Raw genomic sequence first — 27778 nt, 5'->3', positions numbered from 1 at the left:
CACCAGATGATTGAAGCCTTCACAAAAAAGATTAAAATTCAACATAAATTAACAGGAAGAGTAAAATGTAAACAGAAAAATAAGAGGAACAAGCTCACAGGTGATATTCATCTGACTTTCCAGTAATTCTGATTAATATGCTTAAGGACATAGATAACAAACAAGATTATTCATGCAGAACATTCAAATCTATACAAAGATTAAATTTAAAATTCTGCAACCAAGAAATTCAATAAAGTCCATTAAAAAGACAGTAAGTAATCAGTAGCTTGGCTACAAATGAGTTTTAATAAACTAGAATTTAGGCACTAAAAGATTGTAAACAGGATTAGAGTATTTGAAGGATAAAAATATAAAGAAGGGAATGAATTACATTGGATTTAGTGATAAGGTCAATATACATGCAATTGCAAATCTAGAAATAGAAGAAATTATAACTTTTAAAGAATTTCAAAATTATTTTTAAAATTGTGAAAGTAATTTTAAATTTGTTTAACACAAAAGCTATTTTTGAAGAATAAATACTAAGAATTTAAATTCAGGAAAAACATAAAAACAGTCGCAATAATTGCTATAAACTTCAAATCATCTAGCTTTTTCATTACTATAAGACATAAAATTGTTCAAAACAGAGCTCTATTAAACTCTTCTATTTTTCAGGGGCATTTGAGCCATTTCCAATTTTTGACTTTTTTTTTTACTAATAAGAAAAAAAAAAACCCACACCTAATCCTGCATGCCATGGAAGCTAAGCCTCTCCCCTGTTTCTAAAACTATTTAGAAATGATACTCACTGTATGCTCCTTCCATCTCTTCCTTTACTCTATTTTATGCAAAATAAATAAATAAATAGTGCCTATTATCCCAACTACCAGTTCTCATTACTCAAGCTGAAGCAACAGTTCTTTTTAGCTTCTAGTCAGCTATCCTCAACCGTTTCTTTGCTGGGTATAATCACCTTCTTAGACTTTATGAAAATGGGCACTCATGGTTTTTTTTTCTCCTATTCCGTTAGGCCCCTCCTTCTAAGTATTTTTTTCCTTTTGTCACAATACGCCAGCTGTCACAGAAGCTGATGTACCTCACAGCTTGATCCCGGGCCCTCTTCTTTTCCACACTCTGAGTCATATCATTAATATCCATAGTATAAATGATTATATCTCTGCTTACCGCCCATAATGTAATACCCCTGAGCTCCAAGTTGCCCAACTCAACAGCTACCTTATGTCTCTGCGTGAAGACCTCAAAGATAATTGAGAATCAGTGTGTTCAAAGTTGAACCCAATACTTCACACCTAGCATCTTTTCAAGATGCTCAATTAAAATAAATATCCCGTGTAAACAACAGGCAGGTAAGCCATATTATGACATCATTTTTGACACATTATCTCACAGCATGTGCAAGTACAAAACCACACACATCCACAACCCATCAATACCTAATTATCTTGATTCTCCTCTCACTTCTCCAGTCACGTTCTACCCAGGGCCATTTATACACAAGGCTCCCACATGTTCCATGTGTACTGATGTCATTCCAGTCCATTCTCCACTGGGAGGTATGAGAGATATTTTGGAAATTTGGAAATTTGTCTTTATTATGTCATCCACTTACCTTAAAATTTGTAGAGCTTTTCATTACCCCCAGAGTAAAGAATGATGCCTTATGACACTGGAATTGTTACAAGGCCTGCATATGATGCAAGACATTTAATGCAGTGAACAGTACACACAATACTTTGCACATTTGTCATTCATTACTTTAATTAAAGTAGATCTACTTGCACAGTGGGTTAAGCCACCATCTAGGGTGCTGGCATCCCATATGGGTGCTAGGTTGAATCCCAGCTGCTCTAATTCCTATCCAGCTCCCAACTAATGTGCCTGGGAAAATAGCAGAAGATGGCCCAAGTCCTTAGGCCCCTGTACTCACATGGCAGAGCCAAAAGAAGCTCCAGGCTTCCAGCTTTGGCCTGGGCCAGCCCTGGTCATTGTGGTCATGTAGGGAGTGAACCAACAGATTGAAGATTTCTTTCTCTCTGTCTCTCCTCTCTTTCTCTGTAACTTTTTCAGATAAATAAATCTTAAAAAGGTATTTGTATGTAGTCAACAGACAAGTAAAATCAGATGAGAAGCACACATAATCTGTTCTCCCCACCATGTCCATCCTAGCTTCTCTCATCACTGAATACTTCTGAATATGCATGTACAGATTTCATGATTTCAACCCTCACAGCACAGGTTGAAAACTGTTGTACTTTAGGTAAATTGACTTCCACATACCTTAACTTCATCATCTCTAAAGTAAGAACAAAAATAATAACACCTGTTACATAGTAATATCTTCAGCTAGAGAGAAGATCAAATAAGTAGTTAGATTTAAAATTCTTACAATAAAAGCTGATATATAGAAAATGCTGATAAACTTCAGTTGTTATTATTATCATGTAACTATAGGTCTATTGACACAAAATTATATGGAATTAATCAGATAGGTAAAAAACTAAAAATGTTTACTACACACAATTTTTGACAAATACAGAGAATGTAGAACAAGTTCTTATATAGAATGGGATTTCAACAAGGTAAATTTTTTACTATTATTGTTATGATAAGAGTATCCTAGGATGAAGAGACATTCTAGGTATATTTTAAAGTTCCTATGACAACTAAATGGATCCCAGGAAACTTTTGAGAGATGTAGTGGACAAGTTAGTCATACTGAGCTACATATCATACAAGCCTAAACAAATTAAATACTTCTCTGAGTTATAAGTGGGCCTAAATAATTCTGTAAAATAAACAATAAATAGACGCAAATGCCTACATTTGTCACAGAATGCACAATATTGTAACAGCTCTTTTGCATTGAGCTTTTTGAGGTCATATTACTAGCATGATCATTTATACGTTTTTTATTTTTGCTTCCTCAAATAGTAAGGAACCAATGCCACTTCTAGCTGACTGTCATTAACAAGTGTTCCTTCTCGCCTGTCTTCACAGAACTCTTACCAGTGACCATACTTGGAACTTAAGAGATATCTGTAGAGTAACAAGAAACTGAGATTCTCCATTATGAAAATTCAACTTTATTTGAAATACAAAGAGATACATTGTGCTATAACTTGCTAAGTTTCCTTCAATATACATTTTTCTTTTTTTATTTCTGTTTAATATTAATTCTTAACAGATTCAATATGATTTGTAGATACAAATCTAAGTACATAATGATATTCCCTTCCTGTCTCCCCTCTCCAACCCTCATTGCCTGTACTTTTTTTTATGCTTCATTGAACATGTACAGGCTTGCTTTATGTAGCTTAAAGTCAACTTTTATAGGTACATTAATGAACATTTGTATCCTTTGACTTTCTATGATTCATATTTTACCATATTTACTATGTAGTATTTTCATGCAGTTATACTGTCAGATTAACATAATTTAATTAATTCTCCTTATCATTTAAACCAACGAATTCCATTCATGTCACTAAGACTGAAAATACAACACTAGAAAATTGAATCACTCATTGATCTCACCATGGCAAACAATTCCTTAAATAAAGTAGTCTAAATAATAAACCTTATCTACTTAGCAAAATTTTTTCAGAAATGAAACGAGTTGTCTAAGTAATTTAAAGAGACAGGGAAAACTAACATTATTAAATTCAGAAATAATGCCTCTGAGTGAAAAGCTCTTTATAATCTTCCAGGATTTAGTAGTGCCTTGTCAACCTGATTCCTTCCCTTTTTAGAAATATAGTATGGACCTGCTGAGCAAGAAGCTTACAGACAAATCTACCATCCACTGATTCAATTCCGCAATGTCTACAAGGGCCTGGGCTGCGCCAAAATCAGGAGGCAGGAGCTCAGTCTAGTTCTACTATGTCAGTGGCTATGTGAGCCACCTTCAAAGCCAGAATCAGGAGTTTAGCTGGGGATCGAGTCCAGGCACTTTGACATGGGATGCAAGAGTCCATACCAGCAGCTTCACTGCTAGGCTAAACACCTGTCCCTACTTCATAAATATTACTATCCAAGCAAGGAAGGGTGCTTGTGTAATGGAATATCAATGATGCAATTCCAGAATGAGAGAAAATAAGATTTAAAAATAAGATCTAAAATAAGAAATAAGTGATCAAGGAGGACTTTTTAAACAATTTTCCTTGAACCTCCCACATTTCGTAGTATATGGGCACTCACAGCTAATCTGCTCAGGTATATTTAATTCAAGAGACATTCTCCCCCTTCTCAGAACGATTTGCTTACATTTCAGTGATAACGTTGCTGTTTCTGTCCAGATGGCAGAATGTGCACGTTTACCGGGAGTTCCTCCATAAGATCAGAGAAACCTAATATTGGGGACCCTCTCCTGCGATGCAACCCCACTGTGCATGCAGGCAACTGCAGACTCTCATCACCTCATCCTGTGGAGATTCAGGCTAAGGAAAGCAGCATCAAAATGGTCCTACTGCAAACAGCAACATAAGCATAAATCATGTGGGCTCATTTTCTCTTTACTGGACAAATCTACACAATTGTATCCAGCCAACCTGCACTGCTGCTTAGAGCTGCTTGATTATTTCACAGAATGGGTAGACTTAATGCTTGAGACTTCTTAAAATCAGGATTGTTGAGCTAAATTTACAGGCTGTAAAAGAACCAATTTTAACAATGCAATTTGATGAGATTTGAAAACATCCTGAGTTATGTAAACACAGCTACAATGACACAAAACAGTTTGTTAAGCCCCTTCCTTACCTATGCCGCATTTCAAACATCTTGCTCTACACTGATATTCTTCTGAAACTGTATTTGTGTATTTTATAGAATTATATGCTGTTGAAAACATTCAGTTTGTATTGTTTTGTGCTTAGGTTATCTCATTTAGCACAATTCACTTCAGCATCACACATGAAGTTGGGCACACCAAACATCTGGTCCTCTGCTGGATTTTGTCTATTGTTGCACAGTAGAAGACATACAGATTGCTGTCAGTTTTATATGTTATAAATGACATTTCTGCAAGCATTTGAGTGCCAACAATTACTACATCACAGGAAAAGGGAACGCTTAAACATACATGATACATGGACTGGTTTACAAAGTAGCTGAGTGATTCTGTACTTCTACCAAGAACGCCTGAGAATTTCAGTTAATGCACATTCTTCTCCAAATTTGGTCTTTTCAGATTTAAAATTTAGCCAACTATTTATTATAACGGATAGATTCTGTGTATTTCATTTGTTCACTTCCTATCCAAGTGTCTCTCTTAGAGGAGTTTTACTTTAAATTGAGTACATATCACACACATAGGATTCTTTTATGGAGATCATGTGCAAAACAACTCTTTTGGTTTTAAAGTGGAATTTCAACTGGAATTATAATTTATTTTCATTATTATTAATGTTTTACTGCATTTATTACTTATTATCAGAAAGTAATATTTATTTTTATTTATAGCACATACTATTTGAAAGGTTTTGTGTTATCACCTAATCTTCACATCTGGACAATAGTTTCCTGTTTTAATGAAGAATACGAGGGCAGGTATTGTCGCACAACAGCTTCAGCTGCTGACTGTGATGTTTCCATCGACATTGGTGTGTCTGTTAGAGTCCCAGCTACTCTGCTTAGAATTCAGTTTCCTGCAAGTGTGCTCTAGGAGGCAGCAGAAGATGGCTCACGTGCTGGGGGCTCTGCCACGCACATGGAAGATCTGAACTGTGCGTGTTCTGGCTTAGGCGTGGCCCAGCTCTGGCTGTTGTTGGCACTGGATAGTGAAACAGCAGATATCAGATTCTCATATTCTCTCTCTCTCTCTTCAAGTAGATGAAAATGAATAAACATTTTTTGAAAACAAAGAACACATGCATTGGGGCTGAAGGTCACGATTGCAACTTCTTATTTTTGTAAACGAGGATTTTGTCACAAAGTAAAATGCATTACCACTAAGGAGTTAGGCAATGCCTCACAGCTTGCCGAGGCATGTTGCTTTAAGTTTCAGAGAATTTATGCAGTATTTGGAAGAATCTGCAAGCAGTGGTGTGCTGCCTGGTACAGAAATCACTGCACTGAAGAATGAGGTATTCCCAATTAAGTATCACTGCAATTATGATTATCAAAAGGGCCAATGTGCTGATAATTTTGATTATGCTTCACTTCTGCCTTGTTCAATCAGCAGTTTTTGAAAGAACTATCAGCAGAGAGCCACACCACTGCAGGCTTTGCTATCTCTGCTTATACAGGAAGAGGAAAACCCACACCATGCAGGCTATCAGCACTCTTCTCTTGTTATGATGCAGTATGTATTGTGAGTATTTTAAAGAGAGGGGAGAGGAGAAAGGGTTCCTCATTGTGCTGTTCAAAGTAAAAAAATACAAAAGTATCTGCTAACTGCAGCGTTTCCAGTTGTAGAAAGAGGTGCAGGAAAACCAAAACCAAGAGGAATACTGTTACTGCTCTTTCTCTTCTCCCTAGTGGATCAGCACTTGGATCCCAGGAAAGCAGTTATTCATAAAGTTAAACCGCATTTATTAATTGTTCCATAATTTCTCATGAACAGAGATTTGCAACGGAACCCACAGAATTTTCAGGCTTACAGTGAAAGCAAACAAAAAGTTAAAAATGTCCTAGCATCTTTCTAAATTTTCTGGATGATTACAGATATTTGAATATAACAGGGTCTATCTACACTGGTGTGTACTTGTTTACACTGCATTCATCCCTTCATCTGCTCTATCACTTAAGAATGTTTCAATACTCAACTTTCACTGTTTTCAATATGCAGATGAATGCTAAAAATTGCTCGTATTTTTAAAATTTAAAATTTGTAATTGGCATTTTAATGTAATTTTGGTTTTTCTCACTTTGTAATCTCATGTGCTATTAAGTTATATATGTAATATAATCCATATTTTCCTCTTAAATAAGGACTATCTGAAAAAATCCACATCAACATTGTTTGTTATAGATTCCTGTTTTGACTGCTATTTGCGGTAACCTTTATCAAGGTGACATAAGATTATTTACTGTTCACGAAAGGTTCATAAGATAAAAACAAATTTAAAGAACTTTACAAATCAGCAACCAAAAAGGAATATTTTTCTGCTCATGTCTGATATTTAGTTCTAGCCATTTCCAAACTGAAAATATTTTTTCTCCACGTGAACACAAAATCTGCCACATGAATATTACAAGCAAAATACTGCTAATATTTATCCACTAACTTCAAACACTTAGATCTAATGTGCACATAAAATGTTTCCTTTTCATTAAATTATTTCAAAGTACACCAGTGTTCAATGAAGTTCTCAGTCACAAATCTATTAAACCTTGAAGTACGTGTAAACACCATAAATTAAAAATCGTGAAAACACTGCTTCAGGAATACAGAATCCTCTGTTTATCTTACTTGCTCCGAATTGCTATAAAAGTTGATTTCTGACTTGGAACCTGCATTCCCCAGGGCTGGGAGGCTACCCATCATTTGCTTGACAAAGCAATAGAAAATCTGACAGTTGTCAGAAAAGCTTTCCATGGGCTTCTTAAAAACAAAAGGAAAGCGCAAACTCTTCTGATCTCTGCACCAATGATCTCAGCTCTATAAACAGCCAGAAGAATGAATAGAAATGAAGATAATTTCATTTAGAAAAATGCTGGTAATAGACATTGAAATGATAATAGGTAATTCTCCAGAGCATCCTTGGGTCTAACCTACATGGTAGACGACTTTTTTGTGGGGAGCCTAGTGGAGAGTATTCTACATTCTTTTTCTATCATGATTTCCAGTTCTGAAATCTTTGCACTTAGCGGTGCCGCTCCATATACTATTCAGATACATCCTGGTACAGAAATTAGACTTGTAACTCTGCCTCTCTCGCTTCCGCCTTGTCTTTCTCCCTGCATTAGTTCCTTTCTTCTTTCTGATAGAGCTATCTGAACAGTGAATACTGTGCCAAGCCCTGGCTAAACGGTCAGTCGTTGCAGGATGGTAAATGCAATAGACACAGCTCTGTGTCTCACATAGAATATATGGCTCATAGTCCAGCAGAGAAAAGAGACAAGGACAGTTATGTCATGCATTCTGTGATCCATGTCCTCGGGCTGCGATAGCCTGAGCTGGGGTACAGAGGGCTGGTGAGACCTGGCGCTGACGCTGTCCGAGTTCACACACTTTCCTTCTCCTGTGCCTTCCCCAGCATCACTGTAACTATGCTGCTCTCTGTGTCCATGCTGACCTGAAGTTTGGCAGAGCTGAGACTCCCGGTGGAAATCTTGTGTATGGAAGACAGCAGGACTATGTAAATGATCCAGTCTTTCTCCTATCAGGCAGAGTTCCCCAAGGGCTGCTCATGGAATTGAACCTTTAATGTTAACTGATATGAAATACACACTGTGGGGCTGGTGCTGTGGCATAGTGGGTAAAGCCACCGCCTACAGTGCCAGCATCCTATATGGGTGCTGGTTCGAGTCCTGGCTGCTCTCCTTCCGATCCAGCTCTCCGCTATGGCCTGGGAAAGCAGTAGAAGATGGTCCAAGTCCTTAGGCCCCTGCACCCACATGGGAGACCCAGAAGAGGCTCCAGGCACCTGGCCTAGGATTGGCACAGCTCCAGCCATTGCGGCCACTTGGGGAATGAACCAGCAGATGGAAGACCCCCGCCCCCCCGCCTCTGCCTCTCCTTCTCTCTCTGTGTAACTGACTTTCAAATAAATAAATAAATCTCTTTTTTTTTTTTTTGACAGGCAGAGTGGATAGTGAGAGAGAGACAGAGAGAAAGGTCTTCCTTTTGCTGTTGGTTCACCCTCCAATGGCCGCCGCGGCTGGCGCACCGCACTGATCCGATGGCAGGAGCCAGGTGCTTCTCCTGGTCTCCCATGGGGTGCAGGGCCCAAGCACTTGGGCCATCCTCCACTGCCTTCCCGGGCCACAGCAGAGAGCTGGCCTGGAAGAGGGGCAACCGGGACAGAACCCGGTGCCCCAACCGGGACTAGAACCCAGTGTGCTGGTGCCGCTAGGTGGAGGATTAGCCTTAAATAAATAAATCTTAAAAAAAAAAAGAAAAAGAAATACACATGGTATCACTCACTCTTTTCTATCACATCTCCTTTCTGGACTCAAATTCTGCAGATCAGTAACTGCACTAAAGCCCCTGATTCAGTTCTGCTTTTGGGTATCCAGACTAAAAATATAAATTCACTGAATAAATGTATAATTAAAAATCATATTACTCATGGTGACTAGGAAATAAGAGTGTGTTGCAGCAGAGAAATGCCCGTGGCAGCTTTGTCACTGGCCTCCTTTACAGAGTAAGAAATACCTGGTGTGAGACCAATGGGGAAGCCGCTCCAGCAGAGATCCATCTCACATTGCATTCCACTGTGTTCTGGGCCTGCCTGGGAGTTTTATCACCACAAGGGAAAGGACTTCCACTATGGTTCTTACAAAAGCAGGAAAAATTAGAGCCACATATGGGCCCAGGTGCATTTTCTTATCGTAATGCTGTTGTGATACTGCATTCTTTTGATAAAACAAACCCTATTAGCGAGCATTGCCATTTGCGGTCTTTTTAACAAGCAAACCCTGACTGCCTTCCAGTGTTATACAGGGAGAAATCATCTTTATCAGCGAAGAAGCTACATTATTTAACTCTTGTTGTTATTGCTGCTAAGAACAAATTATTCAATGTATTGTTGGTTTAGCATTCAAAAAGTATCAGTGTGATTTGTCATATTAACATTTAAAGTGAAAACCCTCATTATTTTCTCCCTAGGTGCAGAAAGGGCATTAAAATCAGTATTCATTGTTGGAATAAACTGCCAGCAAACTAGAAATTAAAGGAAATTTCACCAACCTTATATAGAGCATCCATGTAAAACCTACAGCCTACATAATACCAACTGCTGAGTATGCTAAGGGACAGGATATCTGCTCTCACTGCTTATAGCGAAGGCTGTAGTAGGGTTTTGGTCAAAACAATAAGCCAAGGAAAAGCAAGCATTCAGATTAGTAAGGAAAAGATAACACTTACTTGATATGAGACCATGACATTTGCCTCGTGAAAATTTAATTGAAGCTAAAATAACAGAATTATTAATGAGTTTAGAAGGTTGTAAGATACAAAATCGTGGGGCAGGCGCTGTGGCATAGTAGGCTAAGCCTCGGCCTGCAGCACTGGCATCCCACATGGGAACCAGTTCATGGTATGGCTGCTCCTCTTCCAATCCAGGTTTCTGCTTATGGCCTAGGAAAGCAGTGGAAGATGGCCCAAGTGCTTGGGTCTCTGCACCAGCATGGGAGGCCCAGAGGGGAGGAAGCTCCTGGCTCCCGGCTTCGGATAGCCTCAGCTCCAGCCATTGCCGCCATCTGGGGAATGAACCAGCAGATGCAAGACATTTCTCTGGTCTCTTCTTCTCTTTCTTTGTAACTCTACCTCTCAAATGAATAAATAAATCTTTTAAAAAAGTAATTTGCAAAAATTAACCCAATTTCCATATATATCTAGGAATAGCAATTTAACTTCATTAAAATGCCTGCGTCTTACATCAGAGTGCTTGCATTCAATTCCTGGCTCATGCTTCCTGTCAGTGCAGACCCTGGGAGGCAGTGGTGATGGTTCCAATAATTGACTTTCTGCCACACACACAGAACACCTGGATATCATTCCCAGCTCCTGGATCTGGCTCCAGCCCAAACCCAGTTGTTGCAGGAATTTGCAAAGGTAACCAGAGGATGGATGTTCCCCTTCCCTCTCCAGTAAACAAGAAATAAAATTTTAAAAAGCAGTTGAAGTAGTAAAAATAATTTACAGTATCAAAAGTATAAAATGCTTATGAATGGATCTGACAAAATATATGCGAGACTTAAACACTTAAAATGTAAAACATTGTTTGAAAGTAGTTAGACATGATCTCAATAAAAAGGAACATAAATCTCATTCATGGGGGTGAAAAACTGATGTATTCAAAATGTCAAGTTCATCCAAATCAATGGCAGAGGTATTGTAATCCTAATTCAAGTGTAAGTAAATTTTTGTTTTGTTTTGTTTTGTTTACCATAGAGATTAAGGAGCTAGGGCTGGTGCTGTGGCATAGCAGGTTAAGCCTCCTCCTGCAGCTCTGGAAACCCAATAGGGCACCAGTTCGTGTCCCAGCTGCTCCTCTTCTGATCCAGCTATCTGATTAAGGCCCAGGAAAGCAGTGGAAGAAGGCCCAAGTGCCTGGGCCCCTGCACCCAGATGAAGACCCGGAAGAAGCTCCTGGCTCCTGGCTTAGGATCGGCTCAGCTCCGGCCATTGTTGCCATTTGAGGACTGAACCAGCGGATGGAAGATCTATATCCCTTTCTCTCCCCCTCTCTGTAACTCTGCTTCTCAAATAAATAAATCTTTAAAAAGAAATTAAAAAGATTAAAAAAATTAAAACAGAAATGCAAAGGACCTGGATTAACAAAAAATGTGCACAAAAAGTGTAAACATAACCTAGGTTCAAAACTTGTATAAAGTAAAAGTTATCAAGAAAGTATGAAATTGGAGTCAAGACAGATAAAGAAATTGATAGACAAAACAGAGAATCCAGAATTAGGCTTGCATGTATACTGATAACTCCTTTTAAGCATATTTGCAAAATACACCCACGAGAGAATGAATAGCCCTTCAACAGATGGCACTGAGACAATACTATATCTCTACATAACTGCTACCTTTGATAAATATCCAGTATCATACACAAACTTAACATATGGAACATACATATACATAGAAAAAAAATTTTTATTTGACAGGTAGAGTTACAGGCAATGAGAGAGTGAGACAGAGAAAAAGGACTTCCTTCCATTGGTTCACTCCCCAAATGGCCGCCACGGCCGGAGCTGTGCGATCCAAAGCCAGGAGCCAGGTGCTTCTCCTGGTCTCCCATGCAGGTGCAGGGCCCAAGCACCTGGGCCATCCTCCACTGCCCTCCCGGGCCACAACAGAGAGCTGGACTGGAAGAGGAGCAACCAGGACTAGAACCCAGCACCCATATGGGATGCTAGCGCCGCAGGAGGAGGATTAACTAAGTGAGCCACGGCGCCCGCCCCTACATAGAAAATTTAGATTACAGGAGATAATCTTTGTGATACTGGGCTAAGTAAAAATTTCTTAGATTAACAGAAGCACATTGCATACAAGAAAATCTGATGAATTGCACTTTGTGAAATTAAACATCCATGCTGCATATATAGACGCTACTGCACACTGGGAGAATATTTTTAAAAGTCACATAATCGACTACATACAGAGGTCTGAAAAGTCAGCAACTGGAAAGCAACTCAACATAAAGACTTGAACGGACACCTCAAAGAAAAGTGAAAGTGCTTGTGCTCTTTGTCAAAGACCAGGCAGGGCTCGACATTTGTGTGGGTCTATTTGGGTCCACTGACCTATATATCCTTTCTCAACATTATGTTGTCTTATATCCTATTCTGTATAGTAAACCTTAACATGTTTAGTGCCAGTTCTGTTCATCTATGTGTCTATTTTGCTACCACCAATCATTGTAGCCTCATAATAGATCTTGGAGGCAGGTGATGTCAGTCTTCCATTCAACTTTCTTCTTCTCTGTCAGGCTCTTGTTGGTTGTTTTGGATCTTTGGCTCTCCCTAAAAACCTAGAGTAAGTTTGTTGATATTTACAAAAACACTTGCTGGAATTTACGTTGGGACTGCATTGCTTCTGTAGATCAAGGTGAGAAGAGTTATCATCTTAATGTTAATGAACAGAAAATGCACCTTCCATTCATTCTCCCTTTTTCATTTGGGCCTTTTTAAGAGCTAGGTGCCATTCAGAAGTGATGCTGCTCGAATTCCAAATACTTAGGCTTTTCTTCTTCATTTCCGTTATTCACTTGTATTTTAATTCCACTGTGATCTCAAACACACTTTGTATGACCGCTACAGTTTTCTGTATGTTGAGGTTTGTTTTTTGACCCAGAATGTGGCCTATCATGGTGCATCTTCCATCTGTTCTTGAACAGAAGTATATTCTGCAGTTGTCAGATCCAGCGATGTAACCATATATTTAAGTAACTCCACTTTCCATGATTCAACTGTTTTATTCTATAGCATGCTAGCCTTGGGATCTACACACTTGAGTAATCCATTTAATATTTAATGTCATCTATTTTTCCATCAGAAGGTGACAGAAAACACAAGGATAATAATAAAGTAATACAGACAGGATATGCCAATTTCAATGAACTTTATCTTAGCAATTTTATTTTTAATATGCAACACCAAGGCACAAAAGACACCCAATAAATACAATGGAAAACATGTCAGTTACCTAGGTGTCAAGAAGATATAAAGGACCCCTGGTTATATGTAGGTGGCACATCCATACTGATTGGAAAAGTTAGAACTTGCATTATTTTTTATAAAGTGGTTTAAGATCAGATCAGCAGTTCAGACTAACTGAAATGCTCAACCTTGGCAAGTTTCTTAGCAATACAAGGAATTTCTTTAAAGACTGAAATCTGAGCACTCGAAGGACTCTGTCAGTCTCTTTATAAAGGCACAACTGAAGTTATCTTGATAATCTACCAATATTACCAAACTATTAAATATGCCCTTTCATAAATTCCTTTCCTATTATAATCTTCATTTGAATATATATTAAATTGTTGACTATCAGTTTCTCATTTGCTGTTCTGAATGTCATTTGAAATGTCCTTAAGTATCTAAAGGTCAGTAATATTAAAATGAATACTTTTAGTCAACAGTGGCTTATATTTGTGGTGTGTATTTAAAAGGAGACAAAAACTTTTAGACTGTCACTTACCCCATTTTGAGGCATATTTCCTTTTTTGTATTCTGTTCTATCTCAAAACCACATACAACCATTTCCACTTTTAGCATTTAACATTCTACTTGTTCCTTTTTAAAATTTTGATTGGTTTCATTTGTATTTATATAAAAGGCAGAGTGGAGTGCATGTGAGAGAGAAAGGAGAGGAAGAGGGAGAGAGGGAGAGAGGGAGGAAGGGAGAGAGGGAGGGGGAGAGGGAGAGAGAGAGAGGGAGAGGGAGAGGGAGAGAGAGAGAGAAACCAACTTCCACCTTCTGGTTCACTTGCCAAATACCTAGAGAAGCCAAGTCTGTGCCAAGGCAAAGACAGGAGTCTAAAAGTCAATCCCTGTCTCTTACATGAGTGGCAGGAACCCAAGTACTTGAGCCATCGCTCACTGCCTTCCAGGGTGTGCATCAGCAGGAAACAAGAATTGGAAATGGAGCTAGGACTTGAACCCAGTCATCCACCATGGGGTGTGTAGATAGCACATGGCATCGTAACCACTGTGCCAAATGCCTGTGTGGTGCTCTTAACAATTCCTTTTCAATACTCATCAATTTTCAACTAATGTAAACACACCATCCTGAAATGAAAAAAAAAAAAAAATAAGGACTAGGACACTCGGAACTCTTCAAAATATGTATTAAACACCCGCACTTATGTGAGATGAATCTTAAGCAAGGCAAACACTCCATTAGGGCTTTATTTTGTTGTTTCTAAGTTTTCTTGCTTTAGCTTGGATAACAGCAGTGTGGTTGCTCAAGACTTCATGAAGCCTTTCAAGACCTCTGGATGCTTCCACACAGCTCTTAGCATCAATTCATAATCTCCTGTGCATGAAGAGATGAGGCCAAATTGCAGCCTACATGAATGTTCCTATATCACAAATACACAGAGCCAACTTCAGAGGTATGCAGCATATTTTTCAAAAATTAGCCAGCGATTCATGGCAGAGACAAAATTGAATTCAAAGTCTTGGTTCTTCTTCCAGATCAGTACACTGGTCCCCATTTCCATAAGTCCAGCCTTGCTCATTTGATTCACATTTGTGTAGGGGCAACGTGGAAGAACTTTCCTTTCAAACAGAGCTTTTAGCTCTAACACAGGATGGCAAGTGGTTAATAAATCTCTGTTGTGATTGTGGCTGTTGTTATCACTTCAACTTAACCTTCAGACAACCTTGTGAGTTGGACAGAGACACTGCATCTTTTTTTTTTTTTTAATTTATAGATTATCAGCAAAAGACAAAAAGGCTGTTCAGGACTCATATCAAGATCTTTGTGGAAGTGGACCCAACATTTAGCCTCATGACTTGCATTACTCATGCATTATCCCCTAGAAACACGATGTCTTTCCAAATAATAGTATTTGATTTCTTCTCCTTCATTTTAGAAATGCCTGCCATATTGCTAATTGGAAAAGAAAACAGTCATATCTCAATGCACAGCACTACAAATGCAAGAGAAAAACAGGTAGTAAAAGAGAAACATCTGAAATGTGTCAAAAATGACAGATAGAATTCATCTAAGAATTTAGGAAATTTTTCACTGCTTTTTCTTATTTTTAAGAAAAACTATATCTACTCTCAAAGAATAAGAAGTATCTAACTTCTTCAGCCTCTTTGGTAATATGTTGACATGCTAGCATTTCTTTGTTCACTTTATAGAATCCTTTCTTATTGTGAGCAAATATTTTCCTGACATCTGGCTTCCAATTTTGTCTGCTCTCCTACATGAAGTACCTTACTATAGCAGAAGTATTTTTTTTCCAGTGAAAAACATGGTGAGCTAGATCACTTAGATGGAACAAAAATATAATAAAATGATTGTTTAAAATATGGTTATGAGGGTGGGTATTTGATTTAGTGGGTAAGATACTAATTAAGATGCCCGCGTCTCTCATTGGAAGTTCCCAGGTTTTGCACCTGCCCCCGGCTCAAGTCTCCAGCTTCCTGCTGATGCAGACTCTGGGAGGCAGGGATGGTGTTGCAAGTATCTGGGTTCCTGCCACCCAAACAGCAGACCTGGTTTGCGTTCCTGGCTCCTACATTCAGCTTTGGCCAACCCCTACCATCAAGGGCACCTGGGTAATGAACCAGCGGATGGGAACACACTCTCTGTTCCTCTGCTTCTTAAATCAATCAATCTAATGCAGATACAAATCATAATGAAGCAGGCAGTAGCATGGTAAGTGCAGAGGGAGGTAAGTGGGCCACGATAGCAGAGTGAATTACAGAGAATGTTGAACAATGCCAGCAGCTGGTGTCCTAGGCTACTCCACCATCAACAGTTATTATTTTCCTCCAAGTCCTTTTGCAAAAACCACTTTTTTATTTTTTACATTAAATAATTGGTTTGGCATCTGTATCCACTTCCAACTTTAATACGCTGAAGCTATCGTTTGGACATCATGATCTGGGCTGGAGTTGTTGTCTAATTCAATTCTTTACAGATTGAAGGCTAAGGAAGTTGGGATATATGATGGTCTCATGTTTGATCTACAGTTATCTACCCCCATCACTGTTAATGAACTAAAAGAGAGACAATAGCCAACAAATACACATTAGAAAAATACTGTGTTATATAAGCTTGAAAGTTTATATACGGAAGGCAAAGCATTTCCTGTGGCATGTTTCTTTGGATTCCTGAAGACATTCAATTATAGCAACTTAGCAAATGTTTAATGAATGGAAGAATAAAAGGGGGTGTCAATTTGAAACAATGAAAATAATTAGATTCGGAGGGTTAAGTTAATTGAATTTCCCTGGGCTATTTAAAAGAATCAGAATTCGAGAAAGCAGAGGTCCACTTCAAATGTAGCTCATGTTTAGTTCATAAGCCATTTACTGCCTCAAGTCAATTTCTTCCAGAGGACATTTTTCAAAAGTGAAGGATGAAGACAGCATCCCTGAATATGGAGTACATCTATTCCAGGAACAATGGAGAAATGCGAACAGATACTGCAAAATAAATTACCTATAAATGTGTGACTTCAATCTTCTTTGAGGCGAGGAAGGTGCATAACAAATGCCTAATTTTAACATAGAAAATTTTAAATATAGAACCTGCTACGTAAGGCAGCACAATTCAACAGAACACACCAGTAGACGTGCAGTCACAAACCAACAATTTCATGCACTAGGAACTGAATGTGTGAAAGTTGAAAGGAATTGGAGACCAAACACACTCCTTTGATAAATTTAAGTGAATTTACTCAGTTTTCTTTATTTTTCATTTCATTTTGCAAAAATCTTAATGCTCTAGACTTGCCACATTCAATGGCAAAATCATTTAAATCAATACTTTTTTCGTTGTTCAATCCCCCTTCCAGCTAAGGTGATCAATGAGACAACCGACGAGTAGTCAAAACTAACCATGCCTGACAGAGAATTTCTGAAAAGTGTTTACATGTGTGCTTGATTTTATTAATGCATGTATGTTGAGATATAAAACATATTCTAGCAAACAAGTATTTGTTGGAACCTATAATATGAACATATGCTTCTTTGGGAGGACTGTGAATGGTTTCAGTAAGAAATGATAAATTCCACAGATAATTGTATATTTTTTTAATAAGTGAAAAAATAACTATTGGAAGAAGAGAATCTCCACACATGGACATGAATGGGTCCATGGGAAAATATTACATTCAACTTGCTTCTTTGTGTTTACTTCTTTATGAGGTTGCTAATGGAATAAAAGTCTAGAACATCAATCATGGGTTTCAGTTGCAAATAACATATTGAGGAGATGTTGCAGAGCTTAGGGTATCTCTAAGTAGCCAGAAATGAGACTTGGCTGTAAACAGTGCCCAAAGACACAGGAGTGAGCTGGCCGACGGAAACACTGTTGCGCCTTTCTGGTGACAAGGGACAGCAGGTGCCAACATTGTAAACTCTGCCATGTCTGCCTTTGGAAGCTGCACTACCACCAGCACGGATTTGCTATGGAGCTTGAATTTTGTCACCAATTTCTGATTCAAAGTGGTGCATGTGATTGCCCGATAGGCTGTAGCATATCTTCGTCCTGACCACACTGAGTAATCTGGCTCCAGAAAAGTGGGGAACATAGTACTATGCTCGAAGAGAGAAGTCCACCAGCGCCAACAGGCCAAGTGATCATCTCCTGGCTCTAAAACAGGACAAATTCAAATTGTGCCAGTCAATGATTCACGTAGCTTTACAATCTGCAAGCTGTAAACTTGCTGGAGTATGGCATCCAAGTTACTGGGTTGGGGAAAGCTGGGGCTTACACAGGTATTGTCAGCAAAATGAAAATTTATAGAGATGTGAGCTTAAGAAAAATTAAGATGACTCCTAATATCTAGCCCGCCAAACTTCATTCTTCAAGGTATCTATGCAACCTCCCATTATTTCCTCTTGCTAAGATCATGCAAAAATAAAGTAGTGAAAAACAGACTCAGTACTGTTTTCTTAAGCTTCCTTGAATTCCGTATGGAAAACTTCTTATAAGACTGCTCAAAATGATAGTAGTTGGTATTCATTAATCGTTTACTATTTTAATACTTACTAATCATTTATTATATGCTCGGCAGTGTTTTAAATATTTTACATTTAATAATTCAGGGTTCTCAAATACCTGGAATATTTAGGGAAATATTTTACCCATTTTACAGATAAGGGCAATGGGTACTGCAAGTGTAGGTAAATTGCACAAGATGACACTGTGAGGCAGTGATACAGCTGAGGTCTGAACACCCCAGTCAGCCTACAGTGTCTGTATTCCTCAACACCTAAAGTATACCTGAGCACAGGGATGCTACAAGCAAGGAGGGGGCAAGTGGAGAAAGCAGAATTCAGACCTATGAGTACTAATGAACTGCTGCACAATGTTTAATAATTAGAACGACTATAAACCCTTGTCTGCCTGGGACACTGCCGGATTATTTCTCTTGTTTTTTTACAAACAACAGAGCCCCATTTTTCTCAGAATTTTATAACAATAGGTTTATGATCTATTCTTTCATAATAACAGGTTCACAAGCCATTACCAAAAAGAACCCAGGCCAATGTTGTGGTGCCAGCAGCCCATACCCAAGTGCCAATTCGAGTTCCACCTACTCCACCTCCTATCCATTTCCTTGATAACGCTCCTGGGAAGGCAGTGAGTGACAGCCCAAATACTTGGGCCCCTGCAATCACATGAGTGAACAGTATGGAATTTCTGGCTCCTAGCTTCAGCCAGGCCAAGTCCTGGCTATTCAGCCATTTGGGGAAGTGAATCAGAAGGTGAAATATTCCCCACCCCCGGCTCACTCTTAGTCTCTTTATTTTCCTATCTCAGTTGCTGAGCCTTTCAAATAAATAAATCTTTGAAAATAAAAAATAGATCAACCTATTATTACAAACTTGGACAACACTGCCAAACCTTCCCACCTCTAACAATATCTTAGAAAATCCTGTGATGAGTAATTTTGTGGGGCTTGAAGTAAATAATGAATACATCCCGCCAGGCGCGGTGGCGTGCGCCTGTAGTCCCAGCTACTCGGGAGGCTGAGGCCGGAGGATCGCTTGAGTCCAGGTGTTCTGGGCTGTAATGGGCTATGCCAATTGGGTGTCCGCACTAAATTCAGCATCAATATGGTGACCTCCCGGGAGTGGGGCACCACTAGGTTGCCTAAGGAGGAGTGAACCAGCCCAGGTCGGAAACGGAGCAGGTCAAAACTCCCGTGCTGATCAATAATGACTAAATCCCTGTCATCCACTTAACATGATGGTTATAATCAATTATCTTTGTTCTAAATGTCCTACCCATGAACATCACAGACATGATTGCTGGTCTGTTCAGAATTAATACAACGAATTTTAAAGCGGTTTGTATAAGACCGTAGACTCTGAATATAAAACAAGTATTATGCAAAGATGTACAAACTGTGATTTTCATACTTGATGAGATCATTCTGGAAAATTAGGGGAGTGGGAAAGTATGTAAGTTTCACTGGGTAATTGACACCATCCCTTAGGGATGGCTAATAAGATGCCCATGCATGTAGTTAAGTATTTCCTAAATTCTACTTTACGTGTCACTTTCATGCTCTCCATTTTGTCTTTTGGGCAACTGCCTTTAGGCTTGTTATGTATGAGAAAGGTTACGATGTTAATGAGAGCACCTGCCACAAACATTAAACAAAGCCAATCTTTTTTTTTAAGATATAATTATTTATTTATTTGAAAAGAAGAGCCACAGAGAAAGAAGGAGAAACAGAGAGCAAGACACAGGTCTTCCATCTTCTGGTTCACTCCCCAAATGGCTGCAATGGCTGGGGCTGGACAGAAAGAAGCCAGGAGCTAGGAGCTTCTTCCAGGTCCTCCATGCAGGGGCAGGGACCCAAGTATTTGGGCCATCCTCTGCTGCCTTCCCAGGCACATGAGCAGGGAGCTGAATTGGAAGTGGAGCAGCCAGGTCTCAAACCAATACCCACGTGGGATGCTGGCGTCGCAGGTGGTGGCTTTACCAGGTACGCCACAACATCAGTCCCACCAGTCTTGATATTACTAGGACACTGGTGTAATATTGCTTCTTATAAAAAGATAAAGCAGGACCAGAAGAAGTGATTTTGATTTTTGAAATGAAAAATTTGCTCTTTAAGTGAATTTTATGATAAACTCTATCCAAATGAGAAAGCAAATCATTAGTTTTGATCCACACACAATTATATTTTAATGCTCCCAAATCATGCAGGTTTCTAACTATACTCCAATTCATTTCAAAAGATGTTTTCAACTGAAACTCAAAGCAATACTAAGCAAATTTAGAGGTCGGTGCCTAGATGACTCTTTGAGCAAGCTACCTATTTTGTACACTTTAAACAAACTCTTGAAAACATCACTTTCTTTGGTAGAAGACTACTTTATTATTGTATTTCACACACAATTACACATACATTTCTGTTAAACATTCAACAGTATTTCTGTAGCATTGTCAACAGAAAATTTCCATTTATTAGCTTTCTGTAGTTTATCACTATTTCACCTCTATACATTTTAGTTCTTTCTAAAGATGATACCTCATTTATAGCTAATGAAGGTTAAGACTATTTTTTGATAATATAGTTGAAGTGAACATTTAAAAACCTGTTATCAAGGGGCAGACATTTGGATCAATAGTCAAGACGGTCCTTGAGACATCCATATGCCAGATTAGAGTGTCTGGGTTCAAGTCACTGCTTCACATGAAATTCCATCCTTCTATAAATGTGCACCCTGGGAGGGAGCAGGTGATGGCTTAAGTATTTTGATCCCTGCCACTCACATGGAAGACCTGGCTTGAGTTTCTGGTTCCCAGTTTCAACCTAGCCCAATATCGGCCCTTGAGGGCATCTGCAGGATGAACCAGCAGATGGGAGTGTTCTCTGCCTTCCATAGGAGTAACACAAGTCAATAAAAACTTAAAGAGAATCTTATCTGCTCTCACTGTTAAATGAAGTCTCCTTTTAGAGATGAACCAAATAGTAATTACAACCAGTTAAGCAAGTCATCTTCCTAAATTAATGCATGCATTATTCTTTTCTTTCAAAGTTTGAAAGTGTCTCAATCAATCTGACTCATCCACTGGGCATTAAAAATAGAGCATGGAGCGAGCAGGTTAAGCTACCACTGGGGACTCCTTCATCTCATGTTGGAGTGCCCATGCAAGTGCTGCCTATTCAGCCTGCAATCCAGATTACTGCAAATGCATCCTGGGAAGCAGCAGATGACAGCTCAGTCCTTAGGCCCCTGCCATCCACAAAGGGGACCTGGATGGCGTTCCCAGCTCTTGACATCTACGTGGGTCAGCCCTGGCTAATGGAAGCATTTGGGAAAGTGAACCAGTAGATGGAAGCACACATGTCTGTCTGTCTGTCTGTCTCTTTCTCCCTCTCCCTTCCCAAGTAGATGGATAATAACATGTTAAACATTTTAAGATACAGTATTTACATTGCTGTTTTCTACATTTCTGTTTTCTTTTTAATTCTGCCAGCAATTATAGCAGTTTGTAACTGAGTGGGAAGAGTACATAGAAAGAAGAGGTAAACAGGAATTGCAAATACAAGAATGAGTAGGGTTTGGAAATAAATAGCAACTTTGCAAGGTGGGCATGGAGACATAAGCAGGAATAAGTGTACCAGACTTGGGAATGTATTTTGTTGATGCTTAATGTCAAGGATGGGGGAGAATTTGAGACTGGTTAAACAAGAAATCATAGATATGGGGGGCACCTCCTTGAATATTTAACATGCAGCTAGCCCACTGCCACATTATAAATCTGGGGAAAGCAACTGTCCACGCTGAGCAACGCTGAAATGCCCCAGTTACCCTAGCATAGCACAAGGGGTCAAAATGGCTCACAAAAGTGGTTTTTAAGGGAAGAATATGACATGTGTGACAAGCACTTACTAGACAAGTTTGTTCAGTCTGCAAGAATGCCCAGAAGACATGCCCATTTACCACAGGAACATCCTGGGGTGATGATAGGATGGGTGTCACCAAGCTTTACTGTATAGCAACACAAGAGATGAGACCCCAAAGCAACAGTGAAGAGGTAGTGGTGGGGTTACTGCTGGAAGACCACAATTACATTAGTGCCCAGCAGGTCAGAAGGACAGGTAAGGGTCTTGACCTATAAGGAGTTAAGGAGATGACAGATAGTAAATAGCATCTCTAAAAGCTAAACAGTTGTGCAGAAAATGGATTCAAATGGAATTAGCTTTTCCTTTATTTGCATTAATGTTTTAATGTTGTCTGTCCTCCTTTCCCTATCAAGACTATATTCATTTTCCTTTCCAAGATAGATACACATACACACACATCAGTTTTCTCTATCAAACTGAGAGAAACTTGAAGAATAGGACCAATCATCAAAGAATCCATCCTTCTAAATGGGTCCTGGCCTTTATTACTCAGCCTGCTTTTCCCCATTAGTTTTAGGCACCCAGTAGTCCCTTCTGCCTTTATCCATTCACCCAACTAATGTTCACTGAGGGTGTATAAGATGTGTCTGCTCTCTTGGTCTCACACTGTCTCAGAGGGAGAGAATTGGTAGAGATATTATGTCCGGAATCTGGTGGTGACTGCTGCCGTTTGGAAAGAACAAAGCTGAGTAAGTGAATAAGGAGCCAGGGGGTGGCAGTGGGAGTAGTTTTGTTGCTCTCCCATCTTCCTGCCCATTGCGCTGTAGTCCAAGATTAAGAGATAACACTGTGGCCTACAGATGCTTCAGACACTTTACCAAAAGCTAGCAATGTTTAAGCTTCATATTCACTAGAACATAAATTTCCATCATTTATTTGGTAGAAAAATCATGTGAAGAAGTGAAACAGAACCACATTTTCCGTAGTGGACTAGCGTGGTGTCCTCTGCCAACACAATGCCTTAAAGCCTTGTGCTGACCAACACCTTGCACCTTTATGCTGAAATTATAATGCTGTAAAATCACAACTTATTTAACCTCTTCTGCATGTTTGAGTCTCATAATAAACGTATTCTGAGCATCCACCTCAACATCAATCTTGTCTCCCCAGATATAAGTTGGAATATCACTATAAAATGCTTTGTAACAAACATGCAAGTAAGCCACCCAGGCACTCAAGGTCTATTACATTTCTATATCTATGAAATATTTAAATTTTCCATGGTGCAGTGGCTGTCATTACCAGTAAAAGTAGGCTATTTGTTTGTATCATAGCAATATAGTGATGCCTGTTACTTTAATTAAATAAGCTCATAATCTTAATTACTGTGAAATTCTGGCATCACACTAGAAGCCTAATTTGGACAAACCCCATGCTACATTGGTCTTCCAGATAACCCCAGTTGAGAGAAGACAGAAACTGACACCAAATAATAAATATTATCTGTTCCCATCACTCACCCTTTCTTCAACAGCAAGAACACGAAACCTATTTTCCCAACTTACTATGGAACATTAGGTATTATTTCCCCACCAAATACCTCAGTCTTCATTTGCATTTGCTCTGAAGAAGGGGTTTGGCAGCAATTTGAAAAATGACAGTGTGGTTATTTAGAAGACCTCATGTTCCCTGACATTTTTTTGTCATTCTGCTTTTTCCCAGTAGCTGTGTAGAAACACTAATGTGACAGCAAGTTACCTAACCTTATATGACCTGAGTTTAATTAGCTGGCTTGGGCCGTCTGGTATCATCTATAAAGTGAACCAAATGGAAAATGTGGGATAAAACCATGCTGATAGTACAAATGACAAATTTTCATTTTTGAGTGGTAAATTTCAAGCAGCTATCATTAATTTTTTTATGTAAAAAAAACAAGAATTTTAAAAATATAATTATATATTAAAATTATACTAATTTTTGCTAATACTAGGAGAGAAAAATAATATATTGGAAAGTAGAAGGGGTCTTCAAAAAAGTCCATAGAAATGCATATTATGAAAAAAGCACATAGATTTCAAAATATTTCTGCACTTAAACATTTTAAAATTCCATTTTCCATGAACTTCTGAAGTCCCTCAATTTCCATAAATCACTAGTAGGATTACCATATAGCAATGCCTCATTAGTTAACATTGACTGAAATTCATATTAGAGACTGGATCCCATGTATTCTGATGCCACCATCTGTAAACAAATCTGTGCTATGCAGTGAGAAACCAAAAGAAAAGCCTCCCTTAAATACTAGATGCTGGTAGCTCTGGCCACATTGCTTTGCTTTAACCTAATAGTCACATAATTCCCAGTCATTTATCTATTCAAGTATTACTGTAATGACTCAAAAACAAAGAAGCTAACTTTGAGAATTCATAAGAACTATGGCTACATTTAAAGAGCTCTGATCAGGGGCAAGAACAGGACTGTCAGCAATGCCAAATAAGTTAACATCGACTGAAATTCATATTGGAAACAGGAAAAAATCAATAGGAATCAAAATGGAAACAATGAAACAGAGTTACTAGCATATATTTAATTCTTAAGTCTGAGATAATGAGTACCTTAATGATACACAATAGCAATGTGGAAATATTCCAGGAGTGTTCATTGCCTATCCTTCTTGCCTACACAAATACATAACTTTGGAATTGATTCTCTCTTTTATGTTTTTCTTTTTCTACTTGTTTATTGTTGCCACAAACATCTCCATTTCAAAACAGCTCTTAATGAAGCCTTTTGCCTCAATGTTTTGCCCATTTCTCTGTTGTCCTTTACAGAAAAATTCAGTGAGAGAAAATGTTATCGATAGACCCTGTCTGTGGAGCCTCTTTTATCTCTCTTTAATCTTTTCTACTCAAACTTTCATACAAGCATGCCAGTCTTCACAAAGCAATCGATCTCCTCTGTGTTATTAAATTCAATGTCAACTTTCAGTTGTTAATTAATGTAGTAATTCAGGAACATTTTAAAGCCACCCCTACAAACCAAGAAAAAGTTCTCTGTTGTCAATGTGCCTTTGTTTCCCCCTTACTCATTCTTTGGTTATCAATCAGAACCAAGACCATGGCTACTACTTAATCATTGATAACTATTCCGTATTGGTATCATGAGTGCAATTGACTTTCAAACTGACAACTCAATATGGTAAGGACAGTTTTTTTGTAAGACAAATAAGATGAAATAAAGATGTAAGAGATTTTGATGCCAAGGTACTTGATGACTCACTCTGAATTAAGTAGGAAAATATCCACAGAAGGGTAGCAGGGGCAAATTTCAGTGATTTTATTTGTTTACTTCCTTGTTATGGATGAAGAGTTTTCATTTATGCAGAACTGGCAAGATAACTTTCTAAGTGCAGGTAGATGGAGAGGAAATTAACGGAAAGTATTATGGGATTTATGCTTAACTATTGGTGTAAGTAAAACAACTGCAAACAGAAGAGTAGACTTCATCAGACCAGGTCAAGCAGAGACAAATGTCAAATTATACATCAATGATTCTGCTGGAAATTTGGAAAACAGATATTCAGTTATGATGCTCTGTATGGACAGCCACTCTCATTAGCCACTCTCCAAAGCACATGAGGTAATAGAGAGATGTAGGATATAGTTAAAAGAAATGTGATATTTTGCTTGAAACTAGTAGCAAATATCTGATGAATGTTTTCTATATTAGATTTTCTTGTAATGTTAACCAAACTAACATATACATAAAATTATATAGAGAGGATTATTCACATAGAGTTCCACCAATGTTCGAAGCCCAATTACCCAGAATTTAAAGGTAAAAGTGAACCATTTTCAGCAGGAAAAAGCACAAATAGAACTTCAACAGAGCAACTTTATGCTGAAATGATTACTGTTTGAAATTATTACCTTATTTTAAACAATGAAAATCTCCCTGAAGCCCTTGAAATGATGTACTTGGAAATAGGTTTGGTTTACAATGATATTCAGTATGGGTAAATCCAGCTGTTAAAATGCTGTATGGGTCAGATGAAAACAAACATTTTGTGATGTGGGCAGTGCCTTTTGCTTGAGGCACATTATTTCATTTTGTGTTCAGAGGGTGATAGACCATATAACAAATGACTTACTTGCAGCCGTACCTTCTTCTTGTTTTACTTAATGATGGTAAAAGATTTAAACCATTTCAAAGAAAAATAATATTAAGTGATCAATGATAAGATAAACTTTTTAAATAATGGTTGATTCAAACTATTCAGATTGTTGATAAAGAACAGGTTGGAAACTGAAATGCATAGGTTGGCATTGCTGCCATGAATACCTGTTAATTCAAAATCATGCATTCAAGGATGGGAACTTACCCCAGCTCAGGTGTGTATCTCACGTCAGAGGCTTTAAAACCCCTTTCTCCATTTACCATAGGGGTGAATTTAAATCTGATGATGAGCAAGAGGCGTAGAGAAAGAATACATGAAATTTATGTCTTAATGTTATATTTTCCATTGCTGGAAATTAATGAAGCAATATTGAAACATTATTATTAACTAAAATGCAAAGGGTTCACTCTTAGAGTTATATAATTATGTGGTTTTTGACAAATAGGAAATGTTTTCATATCTACTATTCACGTATAATATAGAATGGCATCCTTCCTCTAAGATTCTCCATGGTCCACATATTCACCTCTCATCTTCTGTCTACATACCATCCAGCCCGTCAATGGTTAGAATTCTTTTTAACAGACCCCCAGGTTGCAAGGAATAAAAGCAGAAACAGACAAGTGGGATTTCACCAACTAAAGAGTTTCTGCACAGGAAAGAAAACAATCAATGGATTGAAAAGCCAGCCTACAGAATGGTAGAAAATATTTGCAATCCCCACATTTGACAAGGGGTTAGTATCCCTCTATCTAAGGGGCATAAACATATCAACAGCAACAACCCAAATGATGAAATAAATGGCAGTGAACCTAAAAAGACACTTCTCAAAGGAAGGCATATTAATGACCAACGGATACATGGAAAATGTGCATCATCAAGGTTTATCAGGGAAATGAAAATCAAACCACAATAGCAATCACCTTATTCTTGTTAGTTTGGATAGTATCAAAAAGACAAGTGTTGACAACGATGCAGAGAAAAGGGAATCATTTTTCTCTGTTGTATATTAGTAGTCATTAAGGAAAGCAGTAAGGAGTTTCCTCAAAAAACTAAGAATGGAGCTGCCACATGGCTCCAGCAACCCCACATTCGGGTATATATATATCCTAGAGAAATGGAATTAGTCTGTTAAAGAGACATCTTCACTCCCATGCTATTGAAGCAGTAGTTACCATGGACAGGAAATAACCTACATGTCCATCCATCAATGAGTACAGAAAATGTGGTACACATACACAATGGATATTATTCAGGCATAAAAAGAATGAAATCTTGTCATTCATGACAATACAGATGGAACTGGAGGCCCTTACATTAAATACAACAAGCACAGAAGAACAAGTATTGCATGATCTCACTTATATATAAATCTAAAAAGGAGTGACCTCATCTATGTTAAAATGTAATAGTGGTTCCCAGAGGCC

General features: G+C 38.4%; 1 non-coding gene across 1 annotated transcript; it reads left to right on the top strand.

Annotated features, from left to right (window-relative positions):
• The first annotated feature begins 19292 nt into the window (after positions 1-19292).
• On the top strand, positions 19293-19578 carry LOC149121855 (signal recognition particle RNA). The gene has a single exon (XR_016223450.1).
• The last annotated feature ends 8200 nt before the right edge of the window (positions 19579-27778 follow it).

The sequence above is a fragment of the Oryctolagus cuniculus genome, chromosome 16 (genome assembly GCF_051225735.1).
Source record: "Oryctolagus cuniculus isolate XC-2025 breed Fujian yellow rabbit chromosome 16, ASM5122573v1, whole genome shotgun sequence".
In the NCBI taxonomy this organism is placed as follows: Eukaryota; Metazoa; Chordata; class Mammalia; order Lagomorpha; family Leporidae; genus Oryctolagus; species Oryctolagus cuniculus.
The sequence above is the reverse complement of the archived record's forward strand: the minus strand, read 5'-3'. Positions and strand labels throughout refer to the sequence as shown.